The 10,407-nt window shown below is 43.9% G+C and overlaps 1 pseudogene across 1 annotated transcript; it reads right to left on the bottom strand.

The window, feature by feature from the left end:
- Positions 1-7,204: 7,204 nt before the first annotated feature.
- LOC311614205 (mediator of RNA polymerase II transcription subunit 8-like) lies at positions 7,205-8,021 on the bottom strand (annotated as a pseudogene). Its single transcript has one exon. The product of its transcript is annotated as a mediator of RNA polymerase II transcription subunit 8-like (transcript).
- Between the last annotated feature and the right edge of the window lie 2,386 nt (positions 8,022-10,407).

The following is a 10,407-nucleotide window of genomic DNA, read 5'->3' as shown; positions in this document are numbered from 1 at the left end:
AAAGTGAGCCGCCCAATGATTCCAGTACCCACCTGGCACCATACATAGTTATTACAATATCATTTAAACCATCCCCTGTGCTGTAGTCTATGTCCCCATGACTGTTTTGTAACTGCCAATCTGTACTTCTTTATCCACCCCTTCTGTTTCACTCGCTTGTTTATTTTGTGCTTTAGATTCCACATAGAACTGAAGTCATGTGGCATCTGTCTTTCTCAGTCTCACTTATTTCAGAGGGCAGAATACCCTCTGGGTCCATCCATGCTGTTGCCAATGGTGAGGTTTCATTCGTTTTGTAGGAATGGCCAACCACGTATAGCTCATGCCAGCATATCATGCAGATGCCTCCATGGATCGGGCCTGGGTTTTCTTCTTCTTTCTTCTTCTTCTTCTTCTTCTTCTTCTTCTTCTTCTTCTTCTTCTTCTTCTTCTTCTTCCTCCTCCTCCTCCTCCTCCTCCTCCTCCTCCTCCTCCTCCTCCTCCTTCTTCTGTTAATTAGTCACAGGTAACTCCCCATGTGATCAAAACCACGACTTCAGGAAGAATCTACAACACAGAGGCGGTAGATACGATGAAATCTGAGCTGCCCCCAGGGCTGTACGCTCATTCCTCTGGTCCTGCTTAGTCCCAGGCTCTTGCATACCATTTCCATTTTCCAGGCGAATGCCGCTGTGCACATCCAATTTTATGGTTGGGTGGACGGGATAATATTCAGTTCATAATTGGCAATCGGGGGGTGCGTAGTCACTTTGTGTTCCAATAGCACACCCAGAGCTGATTTCCCGTGAACACCATTTGTTATTGGAAGAGGGTACGTCCTCCCTGGAAATCTGCAGGAGTAACCTTGGCAGCACAATGCGTGGCACCAGAGTGTTTCCCCAGAGGCTGGGGGGATGGGGAACAAAGCTTAGCGGACTCCCCTGAGATTCTCTGGGCTCCAGACGTGAACGGCACCTGGAGGGTCTGCAGTGGGACATGGTGATGAGGGGACATGCTGGCTGGGCAGCTGACTCCAGCAGGGTCACTACCATGAGGGGAACCCAAGCTCAGAGGGTCCAGAGAGCCAGCGAGGGTCAAGAAAGAGCAGCCAGGAAACAACCAGGAGGGGCTTTACCTTTCTGAGGAGAACAGGTCACAAGGTACCTTCAGACATACAGGGGACATCGGTACCGGAGGGGACCCAGGGAATCCACTGATCATAGGCATACTGAATCCGGAATGCTGACGCTCCAGCCCTCTTCCCTCATTGCATCACCAGAATCCTGGTGGTAGAGGCATCCAGGCAGGAATAGAAGAACACTTTCTAGCCCGGCTGGTGTGGCTCGATGGTTGAGCATCCACCAATGAACCAGGAGGTTGTGGTTTGATTCTCTGTCAGGGTACATGCCCAGGATGCGGGCTCCATCCCCAGTTGGGGGCGTGCAGGAGGCAGCCATAGCTGATCAATGATTCTCTCTCTCATTGTTGATGTTTCTATCTCTCTCTCCCTCTCCCTTCCTGACGTCAATAGAAATGTTTTTAAAATATGAAAAACGCTTTCGTAGAGATTATAACCAGAGAAAGATTTAAGACCTAAATACATTGGTATTGGTTGTTACCACAAACAAAAACCAGCCTATTCAGAATACTGTGTAAGATGGCCACACTGAAAACACCACCTCTGCACCCACACATACATACATACATACATACATACATACATACACACACACATATAATTTCCAAGCTGCTTTCCCCACTCTCAAACATAAGACAACAGAGCAGGATAAAACATCTTAAGAAAGCCTGTATCATGTAAAATACAGACAATTCCGATCAAACAAGTAAACAAACAAAATAAAGAGATGTATCTTAGAGGAAAAATGCATTATCTTCAAAAAGAAGGGTATTATTATTATTATTAGCACTGTCCGTGAGATAAGGGGTGATAAGGACTGGGGGTATAAAGAAAGAAGCCTTAAGAGAACAAGAAAAAGCTCTTGCAATTTAAAATCATCAGAATAGAATGACAAATTCTGATAGGATACTGGAGAGATAACATCGAGGCAACCTCCCAGAGAGAAGTGCAGCACATCAAAGACACAGGGGGGGGGGGGGGGGGGAAGAGGGGGGAGGGGAGGGAACACCACATAGAACCTTATAAGAAATTCTGGAAAGACAAAGGGGAATCCAAAGGGAAGACCTTATCAGAGAGATAGTTTGAGAAAGTTTGGCAAACACCAGTTGCCAGATTGAATGAATGCTTAGCACAATGGGTGGAAGTAGACCTCTATATTGTGAGCTTTCTGGATCCTGGGGTAAAAAGAGGGTGACCAGGCCAGCGGGGGAGGGCAGTTGGGGGCGACCAGGCCAGCAGGGGGGTGCTGTGAGGAGTAACCAGACTGGCAGGAGTGGGGTAAAGTGAGGGATGAGTTATGGAGAAAGAAGAAAAAAACCACACAGGTCATCATTTATAGGGAGAGAGGGAGGGAGGGAGAGAGGGAAGAAAAGAGAGAAGGAGGGAGAGAGGAAGGGAAAAGGGGAGAAAAGATGAAAAGAGCTAGAGAAAGAGGGAGGCAGACCAGGAAGCAGGCAGGGGATGTAATTATTACCACTCATTCTTTCCTGTTTAGTAATATATATCCATTCCCTATGCACTATTTGCAAATAGATTTTTTAAACTTTATCTTTATTATTGAAAAGTATTACAGATGTCTGCCCCTTTTCCTCCCTAATCACCCTCTGTATTTCTTTCTATATGAACCCAATATTCTAATGGCCCGACACCCCTCCAGCCCCCTGGAAACGTTACCCTGCTGTATTTTAGTTCTGCTACTGAGATTTATTGAAGCTGATGGAAGGCAGAGTAAAAGCATCTGTTAACATTGTGGTGGAGAGCAGACTACACAATCACGCCGCACGGTTTTATGTTTTCCAGGATGGGAATATATATGGAGAGAGTTTATCAACTAGAGTTTCCATTTACATAAATTTAGTGTATCTACCATATTTAATTTTAAAATATCTCTCAGTGGAGTCTTTTACACTTGTTTCTGAGAGAGAGAGAGAGAACTCTAACCAGAGTAAGATTTACCATTAAATATTTTAGATGCTTAGAATGTATCTACATTAAAAGTAATGTATCTACATTAAAAGTATCTACATTAAACATAGCATCCCTTTGCTTTCGTCCAGATGTTAAAACACTCCTGCATGTTCTTAAAAACACATGGAATTAATCTTTTTCATTCTTTAAGTACAAAATCCTCTTGGAAATGAATCATTAAGAGTTCAGTATCAATTTACACAACTGGTTTATGTTCCTTCTAAAATGGAATAAGCCAAATTGTGGGCAAATCTTATCATCATCATTGTCTAATGTTAACCGACACCCTAATATGTTTTCATATATTGTGCTAAGCTTTTTATCTATATTCTAATTAACTCTCAAAATAAACTTCAAAGGTAGGGACCATTATTTTATCTCTCAGAGAAAAAATGAAAGTCCAAGACATTCATTATGTTACTTACTCAAATCATAAGTATAGGCCGATAGGCGAGCATGTGTTTCTAACCAGATCTGGTTGATTTGATTGATTTTTGAAGCAGTGAAAAAATTGGCATCAGTGGAGTCATATTAAAATAGTCAGGGCAGTCACTGGCTGGGTAGCTTAGTTGGTTAGAGCATCATCCTGATATGCTAAGGTTGCAAGTTCAATTCTTGGTCAGGGCACATACAAGAATCAAATGATGGCCCGAACCAGTTTGGCTCAGTAGATAGAGCATTGGCCTCAGACTCAAGGGTCCCAGGTTCAATTCCAGTCTGGGGCATGCACCTTGGTTGCGGGCACATTCCCAGTGGGAGGTGTGTAGGAGGCAACTGATGAATGTTTCTAACTCTCTCTCCCTCTCCCTTCCTCTCTGTAAAAAAAAAAAAAAAAAAAAAAAAAAAAAAAAAAAAAAAAAAAAAAAAATCAATAAAATACATTTTTTTAAAAAGAATCAAACAATGAATGCATAAGTAAGTAGAACAAGAAACACCTCTCGCCGAAACTGGTTTGGCTCAGTGGATAGAGCGATGGTCTGCGGACTGAAAGGTCCCAGGTTCGATTCTGGTCAAAGGCATGTACATTGATTACAGGCACAACCCCGGTAAGGGGTGTGCAGGAGGCAGCTGATTGATGTTTCGCTCTCATCGGTGTTTCTAGCTCTCTATCCCTCTCTGTAAAAAATCAATAAAATGTATTAAAAAAAAAAAAAGAAACAAACAAAGGAAGAATGAAACACCTCTTTCTATCACTCTTTCTCTCTCTCAAATCAATTTCTAAAAAAAAAAAAAAAAGTTAAATGTTGTCAGGGCACACATTTTAGAGGAACCACATTGAATATCTTACTCCTGGAACCTTTGGAATATTTGAACTTGGAAAAATAACCTGTGGACTGGTCCAGGGCAACACAGTCTTCCCAACCCTTGTCTGCTAAGCTCATAGGAAAGTAAATCTCAAGACTAGGAGGCCCCATCATTCTGGCACTCTGCAGAATCAACAACAGGCATGTGTAGCTCACATACCACTCCCCTCCTTTTCTCATAAAGCCCCTTGCCTTCACCCCATAATCAAAGCACTCTGGGTTTCTGCCCCGAATCCTTGCTTCCCGAATAGCTATTTTTGGTCTCAAATAAACACTTGTTGCCTTTCACACAAGCCCAATCTCTCCCAGGGGAGGCAGAGAAAGCTGGAAGAAATCATTCCGGAAGGGTATGGGTGGGGACAAGAAGCCAGAATGAAAACCTCAGATCCCATTAGAGCCTGGGAAATTGGAATGGGGCTGTGGGTATGGAGAGTGAAGGGGAGCCTTGAGAAGTAAGGAGGGTAGAAAAGAATTAATATATATATATATATATATATATATATATATATATATATAGAGAGAGAGAGAGAGAGAGAGAGAGAGAGAGAGAGAGAGAGAGATATTTTTTTTTTACTGATTTTTTTTTTTACAGAGAGGAATAGAGAGTTAGAAACATCGATGAGAGAGAATCATCGACCAGGTGCCTCTTGCACACCCCCTACTGGGGATATGCCTGCAACCAAGGTACATGCCCTTGACCGGAATTGAACCTGGGACCTTTCAGTCTGCAGGCCGATGCTCTATCCACTGAGCCAAACAGGTTTCGGCAGTGAATGACCTACTTGAGCAGACCTTGGACACTCTCTGTGTTTCCCCTCAGTTGCAGTGGAATAACAGGGTTTTGATTTCAGACTTGACTGCTTGCTTTGTGCTAACGGAGTGGCTCCACTTTTGTATGTCTCGCCGCTGCCGGTTCAAAGCTCTGTGAGGGTTTCAGCGGAGTCGTTTGGGGGCTGGTGTGGTCCCCCCTCCTCGGGGAGCTGAGTGCTGACAGATCCCCTGAGGGAGACTTTCTAATCCTCGCGTCTAGTTCCCTGACATTGCTGCCAATTGGCCAGTCCCCGTGTCAAGCTACAGATGTGGGGGGCCTGTTAGCCGCGGGCCCGGCTCTGCATGATGAGATGCCTCTTCTGCTATTGGGAGTGAGACACAATGTCTGAAAAATAAGGCCGGTAACAAAAGGGACCTGTGCTTTCATGTCGCACTGTCCCCGAGTTCCTGAGAGCTGTTGTCTGCAATCTCACACAATCCCCTCCACCCGGGGTGGGACAGACTGCAGAGGGGGGGTCACGCCGGCGCTCTCTGAAGAAGGCTTTGTGTTGGGGACACAGGGATCGCTTTGAGCTTAATCTCTCCTTCATAGACATCAGTCACAGGGCATGAGCCCACAACGATCATTTGCAAAACACAGAGAGAGCCCTCTCGCCGGGAGGGTAGGACAAGTTACCGAGCCTCTCTCTACACCTGAGATTGTCAATAAAATGGTAACAGTAACCGACCTGAATGAAAACCGTTGTCCTAAAATGAATCGAGATACATTTATCTGGATTAGTTTAAGTTATAAAGATTGTGCTTTTTTTAAAAAAAATATATTTTTATTGATTTTTTACAGAGAGGAAGGAAGAAAGATAGAGAGCCAGAAACGTCAATGAGAGAAACATCGACCAGCTGCCTCCTGCACACCCCCACCAGGGATGTGCCCGCAACCAACGTACATGCCCCCGACCGGAATCGAACCCGGGACCTTTCAGTCCACAGACCGACGCTCTACCACTGAGCTAAACCGGTTTTGGTTAAAGATTGTGCTTTTTAAAAAATATATGTTTTATTGATCTTTTACAGAGAGGAAGGGAGAGGGAGAGAGAGTTAGAAACATCAATGAGAGAGGAACATCCATCAGCTGCCTCCTGCACACCCCCCCACTAGGGATGTGCCCACAACCAAGGTACATGCCTTTGCTGGAATCAAACCTGGGACCCTTGAGTCCACAGGCCGACGCTCCATCCACTGAGCCAAACCAGTCAGGGCGATTGTGCATTTTTATAGTTTTAAAAAGGGAATGGTCATAGGGACTAACCTAACAAAATATTGGTTAAGTGCTATCCTATATAATAAAAGCCTAATATGCTAAGTGTCTGACCCTTCCTTCAACCATTCGACCAGTAGCTATGACACACAATGACCACCAGGAGACAGATGCTCAGAACGGTAGGTTAGCTTGCTGCTGGGGTCCAGTTAGTCTGGACTGGACAAGACAGGCCAGACATACCCTGGACCCCTCCCGTGACCCCTCCCAGGCCCCAGTTGTGCACTGTTGGGGTCCCTCAGCCTGGCCTGTGCCCACTTGCAATCCAGGACCCCTCAGGGGATCTTGGAAGGCCAGTTTCAGCCATATCCCTGCAGGTTGAGCCAAGGGACCTCACCGGTGCATGACTTCATGCACCAGGCCTCTGGTATTTTTAATGAAACTGCAAAGTTTTTTTTATAGCAATGTAGTAATGCAGTGATTCTTTTTGTTTTGTTTTGTTTTGTTTTTTGGCTGTAGAAACTATCATTTATTGAACACCAATTATTTCATATACTGTGCTAAGTGTTTTACCTTCATTTGCTCATTTAGTCCTCACAATCACCTTATGACGTAGACATTATTACCATTTACAAATAAGAAAACGGGCTCAGAAAAATCAGGTCACTTGCCCACGGTCACACAGCTAGTCAGTGGCAAAGCTGGGATTTGTCTGTTGCTGAAAGTCCGTGTCCTTTTACTGTAACCATCTAGGCCCGTTTGGGCAAAAGGCAATTTCACTGGCCACACTCACTGCTGGTAGGGATGCACTGAAGCTGACTTGATGTTGGTTTTTATTCCACTTGGCATCTCGCCTGGTTGACCTGCCTGGACCATTTGCACCCCACTGGGAATTGACTGCTGCTGGCTGGAGCACCTGTTCTCTGCGCCTGCTGTAATCCTGAGCCTCCTGCAAGGTTTGTTCCAGTTCCTGGCAGGCCTGGCTGGCCAGGTTCACTGCTGCCTGAAGGTGTCCAATTAGACAGACCTTTTCCAAAGGCAATGGCTGCCACCAAGGCATGGGTGTCTGCATGTCTGCAGGGTTTAAGGTCTGCTTGTTGGCCGGAGACCTCCACTCTCTGGTTCTCGTTCCTCTTTGCGGGTTTTCTCCAAAAGGGTGGAGCACATTTCATTTAAGCTCTGGGTCTGCTTCTGAGCTACATCAGCACCGATGCGGGCAGCATCTGTTGTCGGATGCTTCTCTTGCTCTTCAACCTCAGGGTCAGGCGTGGTTCTCAGATGGTTGGGGACTGCCACATGGCTGAAAACAGGTACTCACTCGTCCTTCAGTCTGCTGCGTGAGATCTTCATCACGGGCTGGGGACAACACCAGCGGGATGATGACCTGGTTCTGGAACAGTGGTGTCTTTTCATGCTTCAAGACCTTGTTCAGAGTGTTCAACTGTCCCAAGAGCGAGGCAAAGCTGTCCAGGACAGAGGGCCAAGTCAACCAGTCATAGTCATTCTTTAATTTGTAAATGAAACTCCCCAGTGAATTCTTGAGATCATTCACTTGACTCAGCAGTGCATCTAATGATGCGGTAAGCTGCTTCTCCTCCTTCTGCATAGCATCGGCATTGTCTGCACAAAGACCTCCTCTTACCCACACAGTGATTCTTTTTTAATATATTTTATTAATTTTTTACAGAGAGGAAGAGAGAGGGATAGAGAGCTAGAAACATCGATGAGAGAGAAACATCAATCAGCTGCCTCTTGCACACCCCTTACTGGGGATGTGCCCATAACCAAGTACATGCCCTTGACTAGAATCGAACCTGGGACCCTTGAGTCCACAGGCCAATGCTCTATCCACTGAGCCAAACTGGTTTCAGCCCCACACAGTGAGTCTTAACTTCTTTATACATATGAACTTCCTTTGAGAAGGTGATGCAAGCTACCCACCTTTTCCCCAGAAAATGCATATAAGCAAATCAGCAAAAAAAATGTATTACAGCTTCAAAAGGTCAATACTAATAGCTCTATGGCATTGAGCAATTTAATTTTCTCTGAGACTCAGTCTGTTTTTTGTTGTTGTTGTTTTTACGTGTACATCAGTGGTGATCATCATACTCCCCTCAAAAGAAATGGTTTCATTAAGAACGTGTATCTACCATGCTCTAAATACTGAGAGCAAAGTAATTACGATAATTATTAGACTTCTTTGCCCCAGTCAGCTTCACATTACGATGGCCTATCAGTTGCTATGTACTTCCACGTTCTGATAATTCATTGCTTCCGTCTGGTTTTATTTACTGATATTTCTGAGTCTCTGTTTCCTCTTCTCTAAAATGGTGGCAATGATACTAGTCATTCAGGAAAATGGTGAGAATTAGAGATCACATAAGTAAATGATAGATAATAAATATGTTCAAAAGTGCTAATAACCATTGACATTTCTGCATTATACCAACATTTTCTTATCTCTTCAGATCTGTTTATTCTTTTTCTTATGCCTTGAATACTTTCCTTGAGAGATCTGGTCATTTAAGTCTCACCGATCCTTTGACATCCAGATCCTCAATGCTCCTCTGGTCAATCCATGTGAATTTTATTCTTTATAGTTTCCCCATGTGCCTTTCTCCTACACCAGTGGTTGGCAAACTGCGGCTCTCGAGCCACATGGGGCTCAAGAGCCACTGTTTGCCGCTCTGTTGACTAATGAGTTTGCCAACCACTGACCTAGACTCTAGATTCCAATAATTACAGGCTGTTGTTGTTCCTTGTGATTAAGCTCCTGTCCCAGTGGTCGGCAAACTCATTAGTCAACAGAATGGCAAACCGTGTCTGGAGAGCCGCAGATTGCAGACCACTGTCCTACACTAACCCCTCTGGCAGATGTTTCTTGACTCAGTAATTTAATTTCACGGCACTTATAAGGGTGAGATATAAGAATCATCCATTTCGATTGTCACATAATAGTTTTTACAAAAGATGAGCCAAAGGCATTGTCCACTTTTATATCCGTCAAAACGTACACAAAGATCAATGAGATAAATCTCCTGGTAAATTTAGTTCCCCAAAAGACTTTATCTCTGGTAATGAAGTTACAAGAATGTTGTCTTTATATTGGAGGTGATGTGGATGGAACCATTGTAGGCTTTGGCAAGCAGATTCAAGTCCTGGCTTTGTCACGGCCTAGCCCAGTGAGCTTTCAGGGGTCTTCAAACTACGGCCCGCGGGCCACATGCAGCCCGCAGAGGAGTCTGATCCGGCCCGCCAGGTTTTTTGGGCAGTGAGCGCAGCCGAGGTGTTACAGTAGGAATTAGTAGCTCATATAGTCTGGCCCTCCAGCTCTCTGAGGGACCGTGATCTGGCCCCCACTTTAAAAAGTTTGAGGACCCCTGGTTAGATGATACATTTCATCTCACTGCGGCTCATGCTTGCTATTTTGTAAACAGGATGCTACACTTACTTTAAAATATTTTCTCAAAGATTAAATCAAAATGTACATATGAAGAACTTGACAAATACAAGACAATAAGATATGTTAGTTTCCTGCCTCTGCCCTTTATTTTTTCTTCAAATTCCTTCATTTTTTTTCTTCTTAACTATTTTAATCTTGAAAGCAATGGTAGATCTTTTTTGTTTTGTTTTGTTTTGTTTTTTGTTTTTTGTAACTGATAATATCCAATCTACATGGTTTCATTCTTTCTCTCTCTTTTTTCACGCCTCAAAATATGACTTTTTGGGATCTAACTTTTAAAATTAAAAGAATTTCTAAATAAGTAAAAGTAAAATATATCTTTGTTTACTTAAATGGCTTACTTTTAATTTTTTTGAATGGTGACAGCCAAATAATACATTTAATGTTAACTTTTCTGCCTATAAACAAAAATCTAAGAATAAATTGAGACCAAAACCCGTTTGGCTCAGTTGATAGGCCTGCAAACTGAAAGGCCCCAGGTTCGATTCTGGTCAGGGGCATGTACCTTGGTTGCGGGTACATCCCAAGT

Source organism: Pipistrellus hanaki (genome assembly GCF_964339955.1).
Source record: "Pipistrellus hanaki genome assembly, chromosome: 20".
NCBI classification, from domain to species: Eukaryota; Metazoa; Chordata; class Mammalia; order Chiroptera; family Vespertilionidae; genus Pipistrellus; species Pipistrellus hanaki.
The sequence above is the reverse complement of the archived record's forward strand: the minus strand, read 5'-3'. Positions and strand labels throughout refer to the sequence as shown.